The sequence below is a fragment of the Melozone crissalis genome, unplaced genomic scaffold (assembly GCF_028551555.1).
Source record: "Melozone crissalis strain CALT ecotype California unplaced genomic scaffold, PUWL_Pcris_2 ptg000006l_1, whole genome shotgun sequence".
NCBI classification, from domain to species: domain Eukaryota; kingdom Metazoa; phylum Chordata; class Aves; order Passeriformes; family Passerellidae; genus Melozone; species Melozone crissalis.
The window spans coordinates 27547775-27573969 of NW_026535784.1; the positions used below are offsets into that span (position 1 = coordinate 27547775).

General features: G+C 38.1%; 1 protein-coding gene across 20 annotated transcripts in view; it reads right to left on the bottom strand.

Moving 5' to 3' along the window:
- Positions 1–26195, bottom strand: part of TENM3 (teneurin transmembrane protein 3) — a 1290863-nt gene that overhangs the window by 229293 nt on the left and 1035375 nt on the right. The window contains exon 1 of one of the 20 annotated variants that reach the window (XM_054295919.1): positions 6738–6747. The exons of the other annotated variants lie outside the window; for them this stretch is intronic. The gene's annotated coding sequence lies outside the window, so the exon portion shown is untranslated. Of the gene's footprint in view, positions 1–6737; positions 6748–26195 lie in introns of those variants that run through there. 20 annotated transcript variants of the gene reach the window in all.

Below are 26195 nucleotides of genomic sequence, written 5' to 3' on the forward strand. Positions count from 1 at the left end.
ACATCACACAAGCAGAATGAAGAATGTTCAGCTCTGCCTGGTGTCACCAAAATCACTGCAAGCAAAACCAACTGCCTCAAAGGCAAAAACGTAACTTTGATGTAGGCTTTATTTTTATTCCTCTTTTTTCACCTCAAGTAACTGGTTCTGCTGCCATGGCTCTGATCAGCAGTAAATTAGGATTAGGTGGAAAGGACTAGGATGAGGGGGTAATGTACAAGCTGGAGGGCAGAAATGAGAAAAGAGAATTGCTAAATAATACACAGGTCTCTTGTGTGAAAAGCTGGCAGAACTGCTGAGGAATAACTCGAAATACCATCCAAATGCCACTGACAGGAAAATCATCAAGGGAGAAGGGTTTACATCCAGAGAAGAACCCACTGACTGAAAAGTCTGTTTAAGATTCCTTGACCTCAGGGGAAAAATAGGGTGGTAAACACTGGGTTCTCATACAAATGAGGAGCAGCAGGGTTTGCAGAGTAAGACTGGAATGCTCTGAAGGCACCCATTCAGTGTTATGAACTTTACTGTACTCTTTGCAGAAAGGACAGCTGTTGAAAAGAAACTCTCCTGGCAAAATAAAATACGTGCTCAGCTCCATAAACCAAAATTGTCAAGAAGGGGCAAAAGAAAAGGAAGACAGGGTAGGAAAAGTTCTTTGAGGTACTTCCAGTCTAGAGAAAAGGCTTTAATACTGTCAGTACTTTCAGCATACTTGCCAAGGGTCAGTGAGACCTTCTTCAGCCCAAGATGCAGCATCTTATGGCTTGTCTCTTGCTTGCCAGGACAGATCCTAAGATTCAGCATCATTACAAGACAATGGATAGGCCTAACTGTGTGGCAACCTTCTTGAAGTCATCTGACAGAAAAGACAGTTTGACAGAATTAGATTTTCAAACTCTGACTGATATGTCTGCCTTCAAAAGGCTTGTCTTCTGGTTGGGCATATGGAAACACACACACATACACTCTGCTTTATTGCAGAACATGATTGACAAGTACAAGGAGAGAGCTGGGGAGGAAGCAAGAATAATTAAACAGAAAGAAAAATGTAGGAAAATTCTTTAGACTACAGAGGCAAAGGGCACTTTATCACATAGGCAACTAGATCAACTGTGAGAAACCAGGGGAACTTGGCATGAGTGAAAGGGAAGATTCTCTCTCCATCTGGATGATGATGCCTCATGCTGACAACACACTCTGACTCCACAATCCTGTACTAAAGACCACACCAAAACATTGCTGACAACTGGCAACCCTAAAATCTTAACTGCCCCAAGGAACCTGTCTCAGAGAAAAACTGCAAACCCACAGGTAATGTATAAAACTGGTGAGGCAACAGCTATGAAATGCCTTCCAGCTCCAAAGACAAAAGTGATAATGGGAAGAAGAATCCTGCTCTCTTCTTAGGAGATCACCTATGTGTTGAAGAAAATGAGCTCACAGGTTGCAAAGTGGAAGTTAAAATCATCTACCTTCAAAATGGGAACATATAATCAAAGCTTAGGAACCAAAGGTGTAACAGCCACTCAACACAGTACCACAAAACAAGTAATGCTTGTATTTCAAATTTCAAGCACTTGTATTTCTATGAACTGTCCTGATGTATTTCCCACAGCCTCCAGGATGTTATCATTACAAAATCTGCCTTGATTTTGTAATGGTAACATCCTGCAGCTCATTTTTTGGTCCTTAATTCATCTTACTGCATCTAGGTCTTTAACAATCTTTTAGGTGGTTCTTCCACGCGACTGCTGCATTATGTTTTTCTTTCTTCTCATCTTATAAATCATTCCCTCTAGTATCCAATAATTTTTAATGCTTTGCTGTGAGTCTCAGTCAATTAACCTGTACCTTCAGGTGGTCAAATTCGGATCCAGTTTTCCTGTTATTGTCTTTCCTTGTATTTTGTGCATTTGTTTTAAATTCCCTGAACAATTATGCCAATCCCTAGACAGGGAGCACTATAAAAAGAAATATCACTAAGTTCTTTTAAAGGCCAAAAATTGAAAATTACCCTGTTTATTTGAAATCAATATAGTTTTACACAAATGAAAGAAGTCTTTCTTGAATGAGAAAAGACAGGTAAAAAAGAAAGAGGAGAAGATGGACATTAGAGATTATTTTGATTAAATACTTATATTAACATGTAATAGCTAGAACTATACTTTTATAAGCTTTTAAGACATCAATACTGACTACCATTACAAAACACAAGTGAGATAGAAATTGAACCATTAATTATATATTTTCTAAACTACTTGTTTCCAGCTTAGCCACAGGCCTCCCAAGGTTTGAGTATCTTTATAAAAACATAAATACCCACACATTCAAACAAAAAATGTCCCTGCCGCTAAGGCTGGAAGTTGGCTTGTTTGTCCTCATAGTAACTAAAAAACAGTCTAAAAAGCAGGAGAATAATGAATAAAAACCAGTGATTATTAATTAAATCCTCAAAGGCAGGTTTATAATAATTAACATAAAGGTCATCTTAATAGTCAACTTAGAGATATTTCTAGATCTCCCAAGCTAAAAGATAAACTCCTCAGTAGTAAAATTTGCCATTATTAGAAAGCTAATTTCATTGTTCAGCCTCTGATTCGTTACCTGTAATTAAGAAAAATCAGATTTCAAAGCAACAAGAGAAGACTGTGATAAAGCTATCTGAAGCACACTCTGGCAGGGATAAAGCCAGCAGAGAGGTGGCTGTCATAAAATAGCCAAATGGCTTTTTCCACCTCCATCAAGGTCACTTTACTGACGATGTGCTCAATAAGATGATAATGCATTTAACCACTTTCCTTGCATCTGACTTCGACCTTACTGCAAATCCAAATGGCCTTGTTTAACTACCCTGGCCTTTCAACATTTCCCTGAACAAAGATAATTAAGGAGATATACTGCCCCCTACTATCACAGGAATTGAAAGACAAATAAACTTTTAAGAGCACAGCCAGGTGTCTATTGCATTAATGTACAGTGTTTAAGCAGGGGGTAAAATGAAATAATGGTTAAATAATTATAAAAGGTTAACAAAGTTAACTTTGCTACGTAAGGTAATTCTGTTCTATTTAAAAGAAAGAACATAAGAGGCTTTCCAGGCTACTTTTTACAACTCCCTGGACAACAGTCTTTTCTTTAATGCAGTTTCTGACTTAAGAGGAAAAATGTTCTGCAAAAATTAACAACTCTGAAATTTCTGCAGCTTTGAAACTGGTTATATTTCATACAAGGCTACAATAATTTTTTATGGAAAAGCAGATCTATATGATTAAACCAAAAGCTGCTCTAAAAAACCATTTCCATTCCTTTTTTTTTTCCTTTGAGTGTGGTCAGCAACTATAATAGAGGTGAAAATTAAAGCAGTTAAAAAATTAGTTTGGCAGTTATGACAATTTGAAACCTTAAGGTAGTGCTTTTTTATGATTTTTACAATTATGAAAAACAAACAAATAATATCATTCTGTAATAGCAGTTGCTTTTTTTTTAAATTTTGATTACTATATACTCTTACATTCCAAACAGCTCTCCAGGACACTAATTCTTCTTGATACCAGAAAAAAAAAAAAAGCCCCATGTCAATAGTTGTTGCACTAATAACAACTGAAACAGAATAAAAAGAATAAAAAAGCTGGTAAAGTAGTTGGATGTTAGTTATGCAGAGATGCAAGAGACCTTATTTTAGATTAATTTTTTTTTCTTATAAATCTGTTTTTCTTTAATCATCTTAGAAATATTGCTGTACAGGTCTGAATCCCATTCAAAAGCAAGAAAGTGGTAAAACAGCAAGTTGTATCAGAAAGATAAAAAAACATGACTCGCTGTTGATGTGATACTAGATATATTAACTTACTGCTACTGCCAAAATTGCTGTTCCTTGCCACAGAAATTTAAGCATGCAGAAACCCTGTCACATGTCTTTAATCAGTTTGATCATAATGCAGTTCTTCAGAAATAACAGCAAATCCACCTCTGCCATTTTGTCAGGCCACCATTACTTTGAGCTGTAGATGGAGTTTCTGCAAATTTCAACATGGTCACGTATTTGGTTTAATCTTTTCTGTAACACTTCTTAATGCAGACTCAACTCCTGAATTCTGAATACACCAGAAGTTAAACCTCCTGTAAAGGTACTGTCATGTAGGAAATACAAAAATCAGTGATTACAGTATCAAAACCATGAAGTTCGCAATGATTCATATACCAAAACTATGCAAAGTGTTTTCTCCTGTAAATAACAAGCCCTAAATAAGCCATTCACTGAGCTAGAATGATTTACTGTTCCCAGATATGAGAAGTCTACCTTTTTCTTACATGTAAAAGACTTGCTTCAAAAACAATCTACTTTCCAGCAGTTTACACAAAACGATTATTTCCTTTCAAGTTTGGATAAATGGTGGCCTTAGTCAGTTTCAAAAGAAGACTGCATACCTTGCTGTTACCTTGAGTGAGTACTGAAGTATAATTGCACTCTGAATTCCTTAATCTTAGACAAAGAAGATGAATGACTATTTTCTACTCACTCAGAGTATTTCAGCCACCTACCTATTTTGTTCAGAGTTTTAACTTGAGTGACACTTCTTAAAGGAACACAGGAGCCATTTTTTCCACTTGTTCCTAACATTTAAAAAGATTAACTTAACTGGACAACTTTTCTTTCTACACAAACTTTTCTTTAGTACAGTTGCTTTATTTCATCCTGATCTCTTGTTTAGTATAAAAATCTTCAAACCTAAAAGATATATACATCTTCAAACCACTAGTGAGGTCACCAGCTCACAGCATCATACTCGATACATTACTGAACAAACAGGAGCCCTCTTACTATTCTGAACTGCATAAATCTGTAACTACCTCTGGAAAAAGTCCTTCAAACAGAGTGTAGCCTATAGACATATTTAGAATGAATATAACCAACTATAAGATCTTTGAACACATACAGAAAATATATGAAGCTAATGTTTTTTCTTATTTTGGAAAACAATACAGTGAAGTCCTATTTTCTCATATCATCACTCAAATGATTTGTTGAATTCTATGTTGAACAAAGTGCACATATTAAGCAAGACCTTTTATATTTCCTTGTTTAGTTCAACAAATGAATTGGGAAGCCATATAAGTTACAGGAAGAGAAGTTATAAAGTATTATCTCATAATTGCTTATTAGACCATTCTGGTAATTTGAAAAGTCATGTTAAATCTTCACAGATGCATGCCCAAACTGCAAGAATACAGCTCAAGATCAGTTCCCTAAGTTGGTCCATTTGCATAATCTACTGATATTTACAGGTATTTCTCTATCTCTCAAGCCAAAGGATAAACTCTTCAGTACTAAAATTTGCCATTATTATAAAATTTAATTTCAATGTTCAATCTCTAACTTGCTATCTGTAATTTTAAAAAATCAGACTTCAAAGTTGATGAGTGTATGGCAGCATTCTTTGTGTGGACCTGCAGAATGAACACATAACTGACATGATATTTTATTTTTTTTTATTACATCAATTATCAATTTTTCCTAGGCAGCTACCACTTTGGCTGCTTTTCTTCAAATGAAAAAAAGAAATACCCTCTGCTGCGTGGAACATGTAACTCCTTGTGTCAGAAAGCTTAGAAAGTATAACTGACAAGACAAAGCCATCTAAACATAAAATGTTTTTTTTAAGGTTCTATTGCTGTAGGTTTCTTGCTAAATTGTTACACACCCTTTTATAACTCCTTGAAAGGAAAATACCCTTACACTGTGGAATATGAGGCCACTCTCCACACAGGATTGCAGAACAATGAATCAAAAAATTCTGTAACATCTCATTTGTAGCTACTGAGCTGCTTGACAGTTTTGAACCCCAATCTGATGGATGAAAAAAGGTAAGCTAGTTTTTTTCTGTTCTTGTTTGAGCACTTTCCTGGGTTTTACACAAATATTTCCACCAGAATTTACTGAGGATGCATGAAAAGATTTACCTTTTGAATGAAGGAAAAGTGCACTCCAGCAGCTGCGTGCACACCATCTAGAACTTCACGGGAATAAACTCAGCCTATTTAGTGCCATTACACAAATTACAAATTCTTATCTTAATGATAGGCTATACTTAACATCAGGCAATTAGATCCTTGTGTCTATTAAGAAATTTATACACTTTCCAACGAATAGGGGACTCTTACCATCTTCAGTAACTTTTCTACATATTTTCAGTGAATTTACTCTGTGGATTAGAGATCTTAGGGGAGAGAAGGTACTTCCCTTCCCCTGCCTCCATTGTTCTCTACCTTCAAAGCTTCTAACAAACAGCTCCAGAGCAGCTCAGTCTTTGTCTGGGAGTTTGGTAGTTCACATCCTAAGTTTCTTTTCCCATTGCTAAAACATTAGAAAAGCAAGGTTTTTGAAGCTTTCCACATTTTCAGCCAGAAAACAGACACAAAGTTAACAACGGATAGCTATCACCACGAAGTGTCAGGTTTGTTTACTGGAGTAGATCAGAATTTCCCCAAATCTTCAAAGTTCCGACTGTTTTGTTTAATAAACTGTTAAAAAATGGCAAACGGGCTAAGTAAGGTGAACACAAGCAAAGATAGTTTAAAATAAAAAAAACTCCACAGACAGATGGGTAGTTCAAATTCAGATTCTGTGGATGAACAGGAAAACTAAAACGTAGTGTGCACAAAAACTGCAATGGTATGTTCATGCACTGAAATACAGACATTATTATTGTAAGTAAATTTAATTGCTGACATACCTTTCTCAGTTTTTTTTTCCTCAATCCTTCCTTAAAGTCTACTCTAGCAATTAACATAGGTCTCCGGATGGCTCACTTGAAATATTTAAAGCTGAAGAACAAAAGGTTTATTTTAAAAATGAAAACCTTGGCTTGTACAACTCCAGACATGAATCTGCTTTCAATTACTGAAAGTATTTCCACTTCAGTGAAAAAGGATCAAATCTTCAACTACACCATCTTTAGGCAATGAATTTGATTATATTAAGCTTTAAGAATACAGAATGACTTTGTGACACAGCTGTATATTCCATGCGTATCGTGGATTAGGTATACAAAAAAGAAGGAGCTGGCACTTTAAATGAGAAGCAGACAGAAATGTGTCTGCTCACAGCAGCACCGTACTCCCATACCAAAGCTCTGCTTTAGGGCTGTTTTTTTTTTTTTTCAGGTGCCCACATAAATGTCAAAGATTACACTAAGCTTTAAATGAAGGATTTTGCAATCCTTTAGAAATGAATCTGGGCTGATTCTTCCCCCATACTTTTATTTGCATAATTTGCACTGTTGTAAAGTTACGTTTTTCTTTCTAGACTTTGAGCGAGCATAACCTCTCCCACATCCCCCCCCCCAGTGCAGCAGGTATCGCATCCCCTAGGAAGCACGATAATCAGCGGCACTTTACACTTTTCCCATTATGCGAGCATAACAGAGTCGGGCGAGGGAGCTCCAAGGCTTCACTCCGCAGCGAGATGCGATACCTCAAATGCGAATTATGCAAAAACTTCTCATTTCTTACATCTCCGATTCCGCGAATCTCTCCTACCGCATCCCAGCCAGACGCCGGCTCGGGCTCTTTCAGCAGCACGGCCAGACACAGGACGCGAGCGGCTCCCTCCCGGCTCGGCCACGCTCGGCTGGCAGGGCGGGCAGTGCGGGCCGCCCGCGGCTCCTCGCAGCGCTGCCCGAGCCGCGCAATGAGGCAGCGGCGCCGCCCCCGGCCCGGCCCCGCCCGCGCCCCGCCCCGCGCCCACCTCGGGCGGCCCGCGCGCGCCGCTCCGCCGCCGGCCCCGTCTGCGCCCAGCGCCGCCAGCCCGGCCCCACACAGCCCGCGGCGGCGGCGGCCGGGCCCGGCCCCGCATAACCCTTTCGGGGCCGCGGCGGCGGCTTCGCGGAGCGGCCGTGAGCGCCTACGGCCCGGAGCTCCGGGGACGGGCAGAAGGAACCTTCCCGGAGAGCGCGGAGCCGCTGCCGCCGCGCTGTTCGTACGCCTCGCGGGCAGCGCGGGGCCGCGGGCATCCACCGCAAAGCGGGGCTTTCCCGAGACACAAAATAAACTCCCTGCCGCTCCAGGTAGTTGGGACATCAGCGTCAAGTACCTGCCTGCTCCCTCCCGTGCGAGCCGCCGCCGCAGCCGGGAGGCAGCGAGGGAGAGCGGCTCCGGTCGGGGCTGGCGGGAGGCACCGAGGGAAGGCGGCTCCGGTCGGGGCTGGCGGGAGGCACCGGCGCAGAGCGGCTCCGGTCGGGGCTGGCGGACGGCGGGCTCCCTCTGGCCGCGGCCGGTGCCCGAGGAGCAGCGCGGCTGAGCAGACGGAGCGGGCCGGGAGCAGAGCGCAGCTGTGAGCGCGCAGATGTGACACGGGCCCCCTCATCACGCACCACCTGGGCTTTAATTGAAACACAAACACCTCCCCCTCCATTTACCACCGTAGGAGACAGTTTTTCTTCGCGTCTATAGAGGCATGAATATAATACGCTCTGCTTACTTCAAAACACTCGGCAATCTATGATCAAGCCCTCTGCTAATGAAGCCTTTGGAGTTCCAGCTTGATCTGGATGTATCATAGCTGTCAGATAAAGCTATCGAATAATAGATACAAAATACGGTATTTACAGAACTCTCCATTAATTTCTGAAATACTGTAGAGAGCACGAAGAACTAGATACCTACAGAATATGCAAAAAATCATTCAGAATAGAAAAGCCTATTTTTGGCTGGTAATCAAACTGAAGTTGATACCTCTGTCTTGAGTAACAGAACCAGAGTTTTAATATTATTTATTCTCTCTTTTATTTTGTTTTTTAAATTTAACTACCTCCTTTTGGAACATGGAACTGTTTTAAAATGTCGGTGGGAATGATATCTCCAACTTCATTCTTAACATCACTACACAAAGACCATTCTGAGCTCAAAAAATGCAGGGGTACATAGGAATGTCTACAAAACTTCTATTATGGTTTTCTTTTCACCTTGGACCTTTGCTTATAACAACTAACTTAACTCTCTCTCACCCTATTACAAGATCCATTGCTGACTCAGGCCAAGTTATCACAGCAGCTGCCCAGAAGCCACATTTTGCCAAAAATCAGATCAAGACGTTGTTAATGATTATACAATACTTCCAGGGAAAAGAACACCATTCCAGAATATGTTTTCAACGCTGTTCTGTAGAAGGCTGCAATACAACCACATATTTCAGATGTATTATTCATAAGAAATGTAATACTATCCAAAAAGCTCACACAATTCTTATAGAAACAAAGACTATACAGATTGAAATAGTAGAATTCTGTGAAACAGGGGACAATAATGGTCTAAGTAGCCAGGTCCTGATGAGGGCAGTCATGGCTGGCAGTGGGGAAAAATCTTGACCTGAAACTCTTCAAGTCAGGTATGCAACAGACTATGCGTGCTTTGAGCACAAGGGAGAAACTTTAATATAGTCACCATTGACAAACTCTGCTCAGGTTTGGGGGCAGTTCAATAAAAATGGGAGGCTTTTTGCAGTTCAAATTCTGGACAGACTCCTATCTGTGATAGCTACAAGACCAGCCAAGAAAAAGCTAGGAGATGAAATCATGAACTGATATAGTCAGTTTAAGCAAGCCAGTTTCTAGCGATCCCACAGCAACGTTCATATTCTCAGGATCACTTCCAAGGGGTCTAGTTGCAATATATGAGGTATTAGAGCACACAAATACGCTTTTCCAAACTGCTTGAATGGAGTACTATGGATAAGCACTTTCTGCCATTGAAAAACCTACTAAGCAAGTAATTACTTCAGGAATATATCCTTTCAGATCTTAAAAGGAGGAGGAAGGGGAACTGGATGCTTAGAGTCAGCTTGTGCAGAGCTTTCAAGTACATTTGAATTTCTGCCCTCAGAGAGCACCAGTAATTTCACTCCCTCTACACAAGACTGCCATGGACCTGTGAAGGAAGCAGGATATTGAGTCCCCCAAGAGTCAGATACTATGGAAGAAATGACATCTTTAGATAATCCCTATTTTCAAAGGAAAATTATCCACACTATATGTTCGGTACTTCTTTTATACAAATATGTATCACTCTACATTCAGTAAATGAAGACTGCACCCTATTAAAAAACAGGACCTGGATGTCACTGCAGTGCATCCCCTTTCTCCATTTTCAGCTGGCTGCAATGGAATTTTCCTTTGCTATGATGCCCCCTCTATTGAGATTCCACTGTCCCATTAATGCCAACACAAATGATTTATGAAATCTATTACGTGAAACACTAAAGACATCTCAAACATAAATGTTTGCTTAGGAAAATATTTCTATGGAATAGACAAATGGGGGTTGAAGCAAACTCCAGCAGAGATATCACACTTTATGCCAACACAGCTCATGGCCAAACAGTAGAAAGAAAGATCAAACAAAACCTTGGGGGTAGCTAGAGGGGCTGGGGGAGAGAACAGCATATGTGTTTCATTCATACAAAAAGGGAGAAGCACTTTAAAAAAATTGATCAGAAGGATTATTACAGTAAATTATGCAGAGCATCAACCATTTAATTTGAACCCATCCTTAGTATTTCTCTATTAATAACTCATTATAGTCCTTTTTCTTAATGTGGAATAAATTAGAGCCATGTTAATCCATGCAGCTATCTGCAGGTACATTTATCACTACAGCAGCCACTTTTACTCTCCTTTCTGGAAGCTGCATTTCATGGGCAACAAACACTCATCCCCTGCTGAACTCAAACCATGGTGGCCTTTTCAGGTCACCAGCAGGGTCACCTAAAAACTTACCTTTTTTTTGAAGAACTGAAAGGTACCTCACAGCTGGCCTTGATATATGTGAAAGAATTTCTCTTTCACTCTTACACTCTCTCTGTCATATTGCCACAATTTAGATCAGTGAAAACAAGTGAGCTGGGGGCCTTGCTGGTATAAAAGGGTGAGGAACTGCCAACAGGATGTTCTTTGTGGGAACTTAAAGCTTTTGGAACTGATTCCTCTTGCCTGATCCAGAAGAGCTCAAATTTTATGGCCTTCATAGCATGTTGCATAGTTCATATTTTTCCAGAGTGCCTGAAAACAGGAGAATTGTGGATGTGGTTAGTTTATGGAGGCAGGGCTGTGCTTCAGCTTTTAAACTGACTGGTTTGCATTTGTCTGAGGAGGGAGGACTGTTGCAGCTTAGTCACAATGATTAATTTTTATATTTGCGTTTGAATTTGGTCAGATATTCAGGAATTTCAAGATAGTAACAAACATATATACACTCTCTGATAAAGGTAGGTATTATCACAGAGAACGGACACATTCCATAACTCATAGCTGACACCCGGAAAGGACTCAGGAGGTTCCACTGGAGGTGACTCTGGGTAGTCATTAGACCAGAGTGGCCCAGGTACAAGTAGCTGTGCTCCTTGCAGCACCTAACACTTCAGTCCTCACTGTTACCTCCTCTGAGTGCCTTTGTGTCAAAGGAGAAAGCCTTATTGTGTCTGTTTTTCACAAGGCAAATGAAGGCACAAAGGTGACTTGTCAATACCACAAAAGTAGTACTATGAGGGAGGCAAAACACCATGCCTTAGATAATCTTCTGGGGCCTACCCTAATCACTGAGCCTTTCTTCTTCTCATCAAAATAACAATTTCAGCAATTTATCAACATTCATGATGATCAGTGACTTTTATTAAAAGGGAACAAACATCTTTTTAGCCAAATACTCATTCACCTATTTGAATAGTAGTAGCCTAAGTGCCCTGTTAAGACATCCTATCATAAATACTTAATTAGTGTTACAACCACTTCTACTGAGATGTTAGGTGTACTTTAAAGAGATAGGGTTGTCTGCATTACAAATAAGTAAAAATGGAGTATCCACCTAGAAGCCAGAATTGCACATCATCAGTGTATCACTTTGGAAACCTGTTTTTCTTACAACCCTACAAAAAGACAGGGTATTAAGTTATAAAATTTAAACAGCGCCTAATAGAAAGATTTTTGTCAGATAAGGTATAATTTATAACAGCAACATATATTCTCATGTCTGTTTTACAAAACAGACTTGATCAAGCAGAATAGTTATAATATAGCTTTCCACTTCTGGCTGGAAATGTATTTTCTAAAAAAAGGGGCAAATTCATGTCTAGAAATTAGTCTTAGGAATACTATCTGATATCAACAGGATTAGCAGTATAATGTGTTCCCATGAGAAAGTACATGTGCCCAAATGTATTTAATGGAGAACATCTTGTAGTTTTTAAGCATTTAAATAGTATGCTACACTGACTAGTTTTTTCTCACAAGTGAGGATTAAGATGGGCCATTTTTCATGCAGTAATAATGCTGATTTAAATTAGAACAGACTAAGACCATAATGAGCTCACAGATTTAGTGTTCAAATCTGAAAACAATAAACTTTTTTCCCTTTTTATGTTCAAATCTGAAAACAATAAACTTTTTCCCTTTTCATTTACATAGATAAATCATAACTGTATTTTTTATAACCCTTTCCAAGACTGCATTAAGAATTTTACAGTTTCAGATCATTATTTCCCTAAAAATACAAGTGGAAATTGTAAGCAAGTAGAAGTACCTGGGGTAGGGCAAGAGTTATAGCAAAAATACAGTTCTTTAAAAAAAGGGATTGAACTATGACACATTTCTTGAATATAAGCGGGTAACATGTGTGGTTTTCTTCCTAAGAAGCAACCCAAAACTACCCAGTGTACATTGGTACTGTGATTTTTGAGTGCTGTAGATTCATATATTGAAGTAAATAATGTTCCTCTGTTCCTTGTCAAATTTCCCAGCAAGCTCAATGCAGTGCGAGGCCAAGTATAAAATGCACAATATTTCTATTTATCAGCACCTAGATTTTTGCTCCCTAACAGTAGACTGCCCTGATTAGAATCATCCCACTCTACACTAATTGGTCATATATAAAGGTATGGCAAAATACAAATTTACAGATGAAATACCTTGATCTCCAAAATCTGAAATATGAAAGACATAAATATTAACCATGATGCTTTTTATAGTATTTATAGTTCTTAAAGTGCTTATATAGTACTTATAAAGTTCTTAGGTAATTTTATACCAAAGTACTAGTACCTACAGTACCAGCCAGCCTGCAGAGAAAAAGGGAACATATGCTTTGAATGATTAACACAGCTCTTGGAAACACAAAGCACACATGCTTTCCTTATCTTATAGTACAGCTAAGTGAGGAGGAGGAGAAGGACATTTTCATGGAAGTTCTGGGGAATTAGATGATGTATCAATGAGCCCTTTGAAAGGAATATCCCCAACCCCCCTCCCCCCCCAAAAAAAGTTAATACTGTTTTTTTTTCAGAAAAATTGCTATATGACTAACAGTAATGAGATGAAGTGATAAAAAATAATGCTCTAATGTTTTCCTGTCATTTTACCTAATTCTTGAACAAAAGGCAGTAGTAGTTTAGGGAAAAGTTTAAACCCTTCACTAAAGAAAGGAAAATCCAGTTGTAATCTGAACCTTGTATCTCTCTTTTAACTGAACTCTCTACAAATCTGAAACCTGTTTGCATTTGCAAGACTAACTTCAACACATCATCAGGACCCTGAAAAATCCTAAACTACACAGTTGCATCCCTTCCTCCCTCGATTTATCCTACTGTTTTGCCATTTTTCTCAGTAACCTCTATCAGCAGCTGCTACTCCGTGCTCTCCTCTGTAAAAGGCAAAGAAGCTGCTGCTTCCACAGCTAATGCTCTGAACTGGAGACTGAGTGTCTAATTTTCATAATGGGCAGCTTCCAACTGACTAAGTTTTGGTTTACATTTAATACTTGGGTCCACAGCTCTAAATCCCTCTGGATTACTGGATTATTTTGTTAATTAAAAATTTACAACTTTTTCAGAAAGAAAAAGAGGAAAATATTTAATGCAAATGAAAATGACATAAAAATGTAACTGGCAGAAAAAAATAGATCAATTTGGTATGTAAACTCATGAGATACAGGATGTCTCTTAACAAAAAAGGTATGTGTAGGCTGTTTGAAACAATCCAGTCAGACTAAAATAGTTTTGTATAGAGGTCTGTCAAAAAGAATTGGCTTTTGTGAACAAACTACCCTATTGTGAATCTCTTACAACTGGTAAAGACCACCATCAGGGCAATCCTATCAGTATAAGAAAATAAGTTTTAAGAAAAACCACTGTATTCTTAATGATAAATCTAGAATTTTAGACCTCTAGAAAATTTTAACTTGCATCCTAATCGTAGTAAGAAAAAAAAAAGAAAAAAGGAATAAGAAAAGTTCAAGGTACTTCTTTGATAATATATCTTTAAAAAGATATTTTAAAAACAGTGGCACACACACACAAAAAATCAATATCCGTGTGATTCTAACAAAAAATATTTCACATATTTCTTGGAATAAGCATTATACTGATCGTGACACAAACTGTGTGGCTGGGACTGCGGCTTCAGCTGCTGCCGTCCATCTTCTATTTTGTCTTTGTGTTCCGGGAAAGATGACTGAAAACTTGCTATGTCATTTAGCCATTGCTAAAATTATGCCATTTAGAAATTTCTTTTTTGCTCAGTAGAAAGTAGCCATTTATTTTCTCCTAATTACAGTTTCTCCTTGCTCCCTCTACATCATAACTCTTTGGAGAAAAAAGCCTAACCACCAGAGCAAATTTTCTTTTTACACAGTTGCTGCTTTGGCAAGATCAGAAAAAAGTGTCATCCTTTGGGTAAGTCTGTCAAACAGATTTCTTACATACAGTTTGAGAACGTTCATCTAAAAGTACTCTATCTGCACTTTGGTGTGCTTATATGACATTTATTGCCTTGGAAAGGTGGCATAAAAATTATTTCACACTCCTCTGACACCTGGTGTGAGCCATACCCCTGCAAGTGGTCTATATACAAAATGGTTATACAAATCATAAATGTAAAATAAAATCAATACTTTCCAAAATATCAAACTGGTTTTATATATATAAGAAAAACATTTTGGGATGCTGTTAAGTAGACACCTTATTACATTTCCTTGGAGGAAAAAAAAAGAGGTTTTCATAAGGCATAAGAATAGAGTTTGTATGCATTTTGAGTCCACTCAGAACTATGTACATAAACAAACCTTCCTGTGGTAAACATTCTGGCAGAGGATGAAAGCCTGGTGATGGGTGGGTTGTTAGGCACAAGACTAAGTGCTGCAGGGCATCTAGAATTGCATTTATGGCACACCTTGATGTGATTTGTTGGATACTGATTGTCCTGGAGAGAAGGTGATAATTTTCTACATTCTACCCAACACATCTAATATTTGCCAACATCCCAAACTGCTAGTGAAATGATTTTTTCCTGTATGAGCAGGTGTTGCATATTCAGAAACATGGTGTAGACACTTCTAAGAATTTAGAGTTATCATTTACTTAAAAGGGAAGAAGGCAGAAGAAAATATTTTTACTTAATAGTTTGTGCTCATACACAGACGATGAGGCTGTACCACAGGTCTTACAAGAATCACTTGGGCTGGACTTTCTTCGGGGAAGGCCAACCATTACATAGGTTTCCAGAACACAGTATATTGCATAGAAATTATCACATGCAATACTCCCAAAAGTCTTCTTACTTTCTTCCTCATACTCTATTTATTTGCTTGGCATGCCTCTGCATAGATGTCAGACTGCCATGAATCCATGTGTGTTCAACAGCTTCAGAAATCACAGTTTGGCTCTGTCAGTCAGTTACTATTTTCACAGCAGCCAACTTTATCACTATCATTTCCTAATTCCATCATCTAAATGATTTTGTTAACTGCATTTCACTAAAGACCTTCCCACAAGCACTGCCAGATTTGCAAGCTTTGGTGTTATCTGCCAAGAGAAGGAACTCAAAGTCCAGCTGAATTATCTCATACTAGAGCCCTTAAAACATGAACAAGTGGTAGAATATTCAGCCTAAAAAGTATTTCTCAAAGAAAATCAAGAAATTAAATACAGCATGTATATATAGAGGGCATACAAAAGCTAATGGCATGGCACAGGTTTTTGAGTCCTGAATAATCAGTGCAAGTCACAGGAAAGACCCATCCCCCCCTTCCCTACCCACCATATGCTGACTTAAGAGCAAAGCATGCAAAGTGTAACCCTGAATGAAAAACTACATGGAAGACAGAAGCTGCATTTAGCATTGATAATGCCAATGTGACTGAATCAATTTTGAGGCCAAAAATCTGAGAAGGTCAGAATCCAGCCTGCTAGAGAAAGATTCACAGATAAGGACAGTGTTCATTAAAAATGCAACTTGTATTGCAAAAGTCCTGAAGATAACTGAGTTTATAAAACCTATCCTGAGTATTGGTAACTGAGCAGATACAGCATAACCAGTGTCTCAGTGTCCACGTTTCTTTCTACAGCAGTATTCCCTGAAGTATTTTCCCACATGCACTCAACCTGCCTTTGCTTCTCCCTGCTACCTACTTTACTGCAAGAAGCATTGTAAGCCTTTTCTCAAGAATCTGGATGTTTCCTTACTTTGGGATTACTCTTCCTTCCTTCCTTCCAGTTTCCTGGGGATGCTTGTGCTTCCTGAGAGTTGAAATTTTGACCTCACTGCATTTGCCTAGTATTTGGCTGGTAGGGTCAAAATAGTAGAAAAGTATGGAGAACAGCTTGTTCTTAAAATTGGATGGAAAATCTAGCAAAAAATGTTAATTTTATTACAAGAAAGATCTCTAGTCCACATTTCTCTAGTCTCAATTCACTTTCTGTAGATATGCTGTTCTCACATCTCTGTGTTCACCACCCAGAGACCCAAATACCTTTGTCTACAACAGGGGTGATGCATCCATACACAGTTCAGTCATTTATCTAGGCAAAGGCAGTGATTGTTGAAAAATGAACTCCAGGAATTGCTGCCATCAGTTCATCCCTCCTTTGAATTGTCCTTCCCCATCTTGTCCACCTACCTTGGTGATAACTTTGTGGGGATGATACAGAAAGTCTCCAGTAGAGCTCTGTGCTGAAGGGCAGAGCACTGATACTGCAACTCATTTTGAGACAGGCCCTCAAATGTGGTGTACTGGAATCTTGGTGTTGGAAATCCTTCCTTCTACTTATGTGGCCTCCCAGAAATTCTTCTGAAATTCCCCAGGAGTCAGTGCTTCCTGCAGCTGGACCACAGGCACTGGAAAAAATACTCCAAGGGCTATGTTGAGGCACAGTGGCACTTGCTGTGATTTTAGGGGAAATGCAAAGTGGACTTATTCCAGAAAGAATTCAATTGGTTGTGGTTTTCAGTTCTCAGGACTGACCCAAGTATACTTGGAAAGGGATTTGTTGCTATCCATGTCACACAGGACAGCTAGATGGAGAGTGCTTAGGCAGGTACTACATGATTTCAATACCTCATCTAAAACTATTATACTCTAAAGCCTGGCACAAGAATTTATCAACTGAAGTCCATCAGTATTCTTTGCCTTTTTTTTGTGAACACTCATACTAACATCCAGCACAAGGGTCACATTGCTGTTTAAAACCCTCCTGCACTAAAGTAAACACACCTGACACTGATAGATTTCCTAAACTACCCTGAGGCAGAAGCTGTTTCACAGATGGAAGAAAAAAAAAAGATGGTCAAAGGAAAAACTGCTTGAGAGAGAGAATTTGGCTTCAGGTTTTCTAAATCTTATCATCTATATTTCAATCTGGAAAATTCTCCAATTAATAGAGATATTTTCATTATTGTAATAGATTTTTTTTTCCCCTGAAGCATTCAGAAATTGATAAAGTTGGACCTTTTGCTTTGCTGCAAATTTTTGCATGCTGATTAAACAAGTTAAAAACATGTCCCACTACAGAGGAAGAAGGAGTAATGTTAGGCAGAGAATATTTTAAAAGGTAACAAAACTATCCAAGAAAATCTATCATATGAAATAGTGTCTGAAAATCTGAAACACTTAGTGATGAATGTGTAACTCCCCCTAATGGATGCATATTTGAATTTATCTTAAAAGAAAATGTCAATAACTCTAAGTCCTATTGCTAGAAATAATACCACTGTTACATCACATTCACCTTTCTGGCTTTTTAAGGGATCTCTTTAGGTATGCATGTGTGACTTAAAATAAATATTAAACTACTATTAGTGTAATTTTGTTTTCTTAGTGAGTTTTATTACATCAAGTCTTAAATATATGTGCCTTTCAGCATATTTCTAAGGTACACACTCAGTAGCCATTAGAATTCCCTTAAATTTTCTTCTATCAGTCATTTTAACTTCTGTTTTAGCTAAATGTTTTCCTGTTTCTTAAAAAGTCAGCAAATTGCTATAAAAATGACAGTGACAGGCCACAGTGGTTTGGATTCTGTGGTATAAAGAAACACTTCATATATGCACAGCTGCTGGTAATGAATGCAGCATGTCTGAGGCCTAATCTTGGACAATTTCCTACATTTCTAACTGCAGTCTCCCTGGCAAAATTTCTGAGACTGTATTATCTACATATCCCAGTATTTCAGCCAAAACTTTTCAATACTAGAGTTCAGCATGGTGCACTGCCTTTCAGTAGTCTGTCCTCTCAGAGTTAACAACTTTTTAGGAGTCTTTGCCCTACATCTCTTCTAAGAACAATTTTTTTTTTTCTTTTTTAAAAAGCATTGTATTCTACTCTACCACCCTGTTAAGATACGGCAGACAGATTAAATTTCTACATAATACAATTCCTGCTCGTGAAAGATGCCAGAGTGACAGCATCAGACAGTAAAATTACATTTGTCCACCACCCAGCTACAGTAACAGCAGCAGCAGGGTTGTTTTCAGAAATCTCAAATTTAAGCTACTGAAACATCGAGGGTAAGTGAATAGCTCTAGAGGTTGCTCTGCCAAGACTTCTGATAAGCCTGGATGTTGCTATAATTGGTCTGTGATACTGTGACCAAGTGGTGTAAATAGGGCTGAGATTAAAGGCTGGATTCTACACAGGTCAGACTGGCTGAAGGAGGCAGTGAAATGGGCTCCTCATAGTGGGGACAGACTTTACATCTTCCTCCACTCCCCAAACCAGTCATAATCTAAACACCGGTTTCCTCCTAATGCAGCCCAAATGCAAAGAAAAATGCAGCAGTCTGAAATGAAGCTATGGGTGTAATCCCAAGTGACTTTTCCTAGGTTTTTATTGTGTGTTTTAAAGGAAGTTTAATAAATCTGGTGTTGTTCTTTTTCAGTTTTTCAGTTTAAATGGAACTTACATATTTTCTGTTTTTCTTTGCAGGAAGTAGTTCTTAGCAAAATATGCTCTTAAATAGGATTTACCCAGCTGTCAAATTCTACTGTGTAATGCCAACAGAGTGAGATTCAAAATGATGGATGAACATATTGTTAAAATAATTACATTTTAAGGCAAAGAGAGACATGTTCTTGTATAGCAAAAAGGACAAAATAAGCTGACAGGCAAAAAGATAGATAAAATATGTTTACCTGAACCATTGATCATTATTCAGAAATATTTCTAACATCATGTAAGAAGACAAAAGTTAAAAATTAAGTACTCAGAAGCAAAGATCTGCATTACAAACCGAGATATATAGAGAAGATATTCGGGAGATCTCTAACTATAACTGAATTAGGATATGTTACAAAGTAATGTCTGGCACAAAAACAAGAAAAAAAAAAAAAAGAGGAACAATATTTTGCTGCTCAGGAATTTTGCTGATTTTATTTTTAAAAGGGAGCTAAAACTAAACAATTAATCTTACTCTGATTAAGTAATTACTGTCTAATTTTACCCAGGATTATTTAATGTAATCTAAAAAGTAACTATTAACAATCTTGTAACAGGATAATTCCAACCCCTCAAACAACCAATCAACCAAATAAAAAACATCAAAAGCTGGAAAGTACCCCACAACAAATAGACTCTGTGAGCTAATGCATTTAACTAAGAGTCAGTCTAACTTTGGTTATGTCTTGAAACATGGATTTTCACACCTGTCTCATATGGACAGTCAAACTGCCAGGGCCAGCCATGACAGAGATTTCCTTTCGTCCCCTTACAGAAAGTATTACTGAGATTTGTTCTGTATGTTTGACAGAGAGTGAATTACATAGATATAGGAGATCCTCTGAAGATTTGTGATCCTTGTGAAAGAGGTTAATGTGACAGAGAACATCAGAGGTTAGGATATATAAAAAAATACAAATACCAGCAGTCATTGTTTTAAGACAATAGCACAGTTTTGATTGTTGGATTTTCTTGAAAAACATCTTTTCTATTACTTCTGGGATTCTGTTCACAGTTCAACTCCAGTATACAACCCTACAGATGCTGTGTTCATGCCTCAAAATACATTCAATTATGCAGTTGATTATTCAAAGTCACCACTCCACTGTTCAGCACTTGTTTTCCATTGTGGTGTTCACCAGTTTTCCATTGTGGGAAACATAAAAGAGCAAATGAATATTTTTTCCTTTGAATTTTGCTAAAAAAAAAAAATAAAAAAAGGAACCTCTATGTCTTCCACTTCTCCAGACCCTAATACTCATGCCTTCTAAAGTACAAAAGAAAAAGTATGGACATATGTAACTGAGATGCTTTAATGCTACTAAACATTGCAAAAAAACACAGATGTCTTTAGACAAAATGAATACAATCTCCTATACAAAGTCTACATAAACCAGAGGTTTAAACCATGTATATGGTAACACACAGAGTGCAGCACTAAAATGACAAATTTCACAAACTGGAGGAAGTCTGGTGAAGAGACACTTGGATGTTTAAATATTGGAGAACTTGCCACATGAAGAGAAGTTTGAAGAAAGGATTTGGGCAATACAGGGAAGAGAAGACTCATAGTGACCTAATAAAGGTCTCCCAGTACCAAAAATGAGTTTAGTGAGAGGACGGAGGTACTCTCTTCAAAAGGGTGCATGGTGAAAGAACAAGAGTCTGTGGGTCCAAGCTGCTTCAGGGGACATTCTGTCTGGATGTTGAAAAAAAGGTAAGAGGTGGGATCAGGATCTTCCTTGATGAAAATAATTTCAAATAATCTTTGCTTGACACATGGCTCTGCATCCTGAATCATGTTTCCCATCCACAAATTACCATTTCTTCATTAAGTATCATGCCAAACAAAATACCACACGTGCAGAATAAAATAAAGAAGATAAAGAGTCATACTGCTCTCAATATTTTTCATTTTCTTACCTACATACTTTCTTTTATACATTCATGTGGTGCTAAAGTGATCTGAGAAATAAAAACTGATTTGGAAGGGTTTGGGGTTTTTAAAAGATATGTTGCATTAACAAAGCTACAGTATTTGTGGCTAGAACTGCAAAATAAAGCAAAATAAATCTAGTTGTGAACCAGTAGCCTACATGCAGATAAACTTACAGGATATCCTAGTTCACCTACACCTCTTTCCTTTTGTTGTGCTAAATTGCCAGGGAAAAGTTTAATTTTAATGGAGCATATGGACTGTAATAATGTCAATCTTAATTTTATTTTTTCTATGTAAAAGAGTAACAGTACTCCTCTTTGATGGGTTTAACCTACCTTTTCTATGAGAAATATGGGAAATGGGAAAAAAGACCATATAGAGTGAAGTAAGTAGAGAGCTAATACCAAAGCATGGTTGACTGATAAAACCAGCTAAGTGACAGGCAGCATAAATTATCTCAGCTTTACTAGTTTACAAGCACATATAGGTGCACAGCATTTGGAAAGAATTCTTACTTGACAGTACTGAGAAAGCCCATAGCCAGATTTTTAGCTGCAAACACTGCTGCTCTTTCAACATTTCATTTAGCTACAAATAGACACCTAAATGTATATATAGACACAGAAAAAGACCTATTTATTTCCAGAGCCCTGGAGAACCCTTACATAACCAAGTAAAAATGGAACTCTGCTTGCTTTGAGACTGTTGCCATTCCTCTCCTCAGTGAATTACATCATCCCTTTCTGTTGTGGGAAATCTCTTGCTGCAGTTCAGTACTAGCAGAAAAGTCCCTTCCCAGGAAAAAATGTGCATGATAGGGCCATGCAAGCTCACAGCAAGGGCAGAAACACTTCTGGGGGTATAGTAGCTCAGGCCACAGGCAGAGGTAGGTGAATATGGGATCCAGAGCAAATAGCAAAATGATGCAGTTATGCTGGATATGGTACAGGAGCTGACTGCCTAACCCAGAGGATGAGCTCAGATTTTACTTTTCCTTCCTAAAATGAGAAGAAAAGGAGAATCCAAGTTCACCCAAAGCCTGGTGCCTGAACCAACTGGCAGGGTCTTACCAGTGTGAAACCCCTACACCAATGATATTAACAGTTGTATAAATAATGACTGTACATCTCTATAACACTTTTGCAGAAAATGAAATGTATGAAGCAGTAATATTTAAATTAAAAAACATAAGAGGAGAGGTTATATTTGCAGCACTGTACTAATGAATTTGTTACTTTGTTATAGACTGGAGACAGAAATTTATCACTCACTGAATCATATTTTGTATTACTAATTTTGAAGTTACTGATTATGTTTCCATTAATTTTGAACTACGGATTTAAGATAAATGAAAACATTCTCAAAAACACAGAGCTAGAGCAGTGAATTTTCTAACTATAAAACCTGTCATAGTGTCAAAACTTAGGGAAAAGGCAAGAATGCTGTCTGGTGAAATACAGGTAATTGCTATGGCTTGACAAAACTAGCAGAGAAGAAATAATTTTAACATTATTTCTTCAGTAGTTCATTATTCCTCCAGAGAGTAAGTGACTATTATCTTTTAGGTACAGGACTTGGTGCACATCCCAGCATGCTTCACAAAGCCACAAGTAGAATTATTTGAACAGAGCTTACAGTAGAACAAGTTTATTTTTAATTTGATACACTATTTGTTCTCAGTTGTAAAGTGACCTTCTTATTTTAGCATAATATTGACCAGTAATTTCTAAACCTAAGGCTGAAATTTCAGATACCTGAAAGTACAATTACCACCACGTCCTCCCTCCTTACTCAAACTTGTAATGAGTAATGAAGGAAACAAAGCAACTTTTAATAATCTCAGAAATTCTATGGCTGCTTTTATATGACACAGCATTGGCTCATAATTCATCAGTGTATATGGGATGACTAACATACATCTGTCTCACCTCTCAAATGGGTGTTCAAGTATCTGCCAGGACAGGGAAGAAGTAACCTGGAAAGCTACAGACTTAAGTATTAAAAGCTAAGTATTAAAGGCTTTCTGGATAGGAAGTTAAGACCATAATTTCCAGTGATTTTATTTTCTTCACCTTCCCTAATAAAAGGTTGGTTTCTGTATAACCTGGTCAGAAAGATACATTATTCCAGACAAAGCTTGTGAGCTAGACAAGGCTGAAGTCAGCTAATCTTTCCATGGCTTGAAAATCATGCAAGTGCACCCAGAAAAAACAAGGTAACAGAATGAGCTGCTGTTCCTGGGATCTCTCCGGACACCATCAGATTTACCCAAAGCAAATCAACTCCAGCACATTTCAATGAACCAAGCTTGTGAAGTCCCAGGCATTGCTCACACATGTGGGAACATCTGGATTGTTTGACAGCAAGCCCTCTCAGCTGGGAGCCTACCTGGACATCAGCAGTGCTAAGAAAGCTTGTGAGAAGAAAGGTGTCTTGAAATGGCTGAACCATGGTTAAACAGACACAAAAGAGAATTAGTAAAGGAAAGGAATGACACTCTCAAGCAGGGAAAACTAGCATCAACCTAATAGCCCTGTTCCCTCCTGTTTATTTACTCTTTCCTGCTTGATCCAAGCACCAGACCAAAATGGTTCTCTCTAACTTGAGACTCAGTTTGTGAAGGCTGGGAAAATAAAGATGGAACAAATAAGTGAACAGATAGTCAATCCCTGCTATGCCTTGTGCATTTCCCTAGGAAAGGGAGATCAAATAAGAAGGCACCAATGTACAACTAGCTTGGTGTACTAGAAGAGGGAGCAAAAGGGTCTTGGGGACACTATCAGGATCCAAAATAAATTTACATGTATATTTTGACTGGTTAGTTATTTATGGAAAGTCCTATTTGCACTTTTAAATTTTGGTTTTGAATTAATTTTCTCCTTCCTCTGCTTCACAACTAATTTTGTCATGTAAATACAAAATGCAATGAGAAAGTACCTGCAAGCACAAATTAGATTAGGTAAAACTAAATTACACACTCCAAGTCTTCAGTAAACCTTAAGCATTTTTGCAATACAGTTATGCCAGTCTAAAGCTGCCAAAAGGGGAGGCGTCTGCCTCCCTCCCATCCCTTTTGTTAGATCAGCCTGTACAGCTGCAGGATGAGTTGGTTCAGCTGGCTGGTGATGTAAAGTAATTTCTTTCAGGGTTAGGATACAGTTCCATTACAGTTGACATTAAAATATTTAGTGCTGCTGCAGTTACGTCCATCTCCAAACCTGCCTCCTGTGTTTTGTCAACCGTGCTGTTTGTCTGACTCTGCAGGGAGCAAGTTCAAGCCACTAAATCTTTGGGAAACTATCCAAAGAATTTGGGGGTAGAGGGGCTGGGGAGAGGATCAGGGAATAATACTCTGCTGGCTCAATTGCCTCAGCTAGATCATTAAGAATTTGGATGAAAGCCTGTCCCAGTACAAAGTAACAGCCACTGGATAGCAAGGCTCAGGATCAAGGCAGCCCCAGCAGAGCCTACACTGCCATCAACCATCACTCCTGCACCATCCAGGGAACTGACAACCTCTGTGTCTGTGCAATTAACTGCTAAGTCTGCAAAAGAAATGGCCCCTGCCTTTGTTTGGAGTCAAGCGGGAAGGGATCATCCCCTTTCAATGCATATGGATATTGGATTGGATATTGTGGGGGAAAAATTGTTACATCAACAGATCGAGAAGGTATCAATACACAGTTCAGCTTTTATTTTTAATCTTTTGAATCAGAGATTTTTGTATGTTTTATTGAAAGAAAGGGTATGGAAAAGAAACATTAAACAGATAGCTCATAGTTGGAAAAAAACAGTGGCCTTAAGAGTTTTTTTCTAATGAGGTCTTATTAATTTATTCGACTGGAATAATTTGGTAATTATTCAAATTATGATTTATTAACCCTTATCTGGCAAAGGAGTAAAATTCCATAAATCACTCCAAAAAACCAATATCCAGCAGCAAATCAAAAGATATATTAAACTGAACTAAAACAATCCTGAGACAGCTGGATCATGAAAAATTGTTCAACTCAGAGAACATTTAAAGGTTAGAGCTCTATTACAGGTAAAAGAAAGATCATAGAGAGAGAAAAAAAGATTAATATAGTGAGTACCTGGTGCTTCTTTTATTAATTTCATTTTTATTGTAAGGCCACCATTTTGCAGATGGTCTGAAGTATCACATTCCTTACCACCTCAAAAGGTTCTATATCAATTATTCTAACTATGGCTGTAAAAGAACAGCCTACAGACAGCTGCTGGAAATAAAAGACATTATAGAAAAAGTTTCCTAGTACCTTTCTTCATGAAGATTTTTAAATAAAGAATTCAATTGTAACATGGCATAAACCTGGCAGGTTCATAGTCTTGCATGCTACAAATGGAAGCCAGACTCAAAGGTCCCACTGCAAGTACAGAGAACATTGGCCACGGAGCTACCACTAGTTAAATTTCTGGTTTAACTTTATTTTAGGAAAAAATATAATGATTAAAATTTCTGGCAGTTGGAAATCTTTCATAAAACCACAGAGATGGCTTCAGTGGTTAATTAGTCTGCATGCTAAAAAGGCACTGAATGTAAAATGTTCACGTTAAAATTTACATGAATGATTTCTACATCATTTAGTCACTTATCTTGCCAGAAAAAAAGTCAGCCCTGTAAAATTATAAATGGTCAGTATTTATAGAGCATAGGGAACAGCACTGTCTTACTTCATTTCTTTAAAAGTTTGCCCATGTTAGACAACTGCATAGAAGTTAACATTAACAACTGCAAGAGCCTTTGAGACAGCTCTTTTAATATCCTTAATGGAACTTTACTATAAATTGGCATTAATGTTTGCAGTCTTAACTCATCTGCTTTATATCTACCTATTGTTTTACTACATATTTTTGCACTCCTGAATGAAGTTATCTGTCTAGAGCACTTGAAAACATCCACTACTAATAGCTGCAATTTAATATTTCCATGGGAAAAGTAAATATTTTATCATATGATCTAACAACCTCTTTGCCGCCTTTT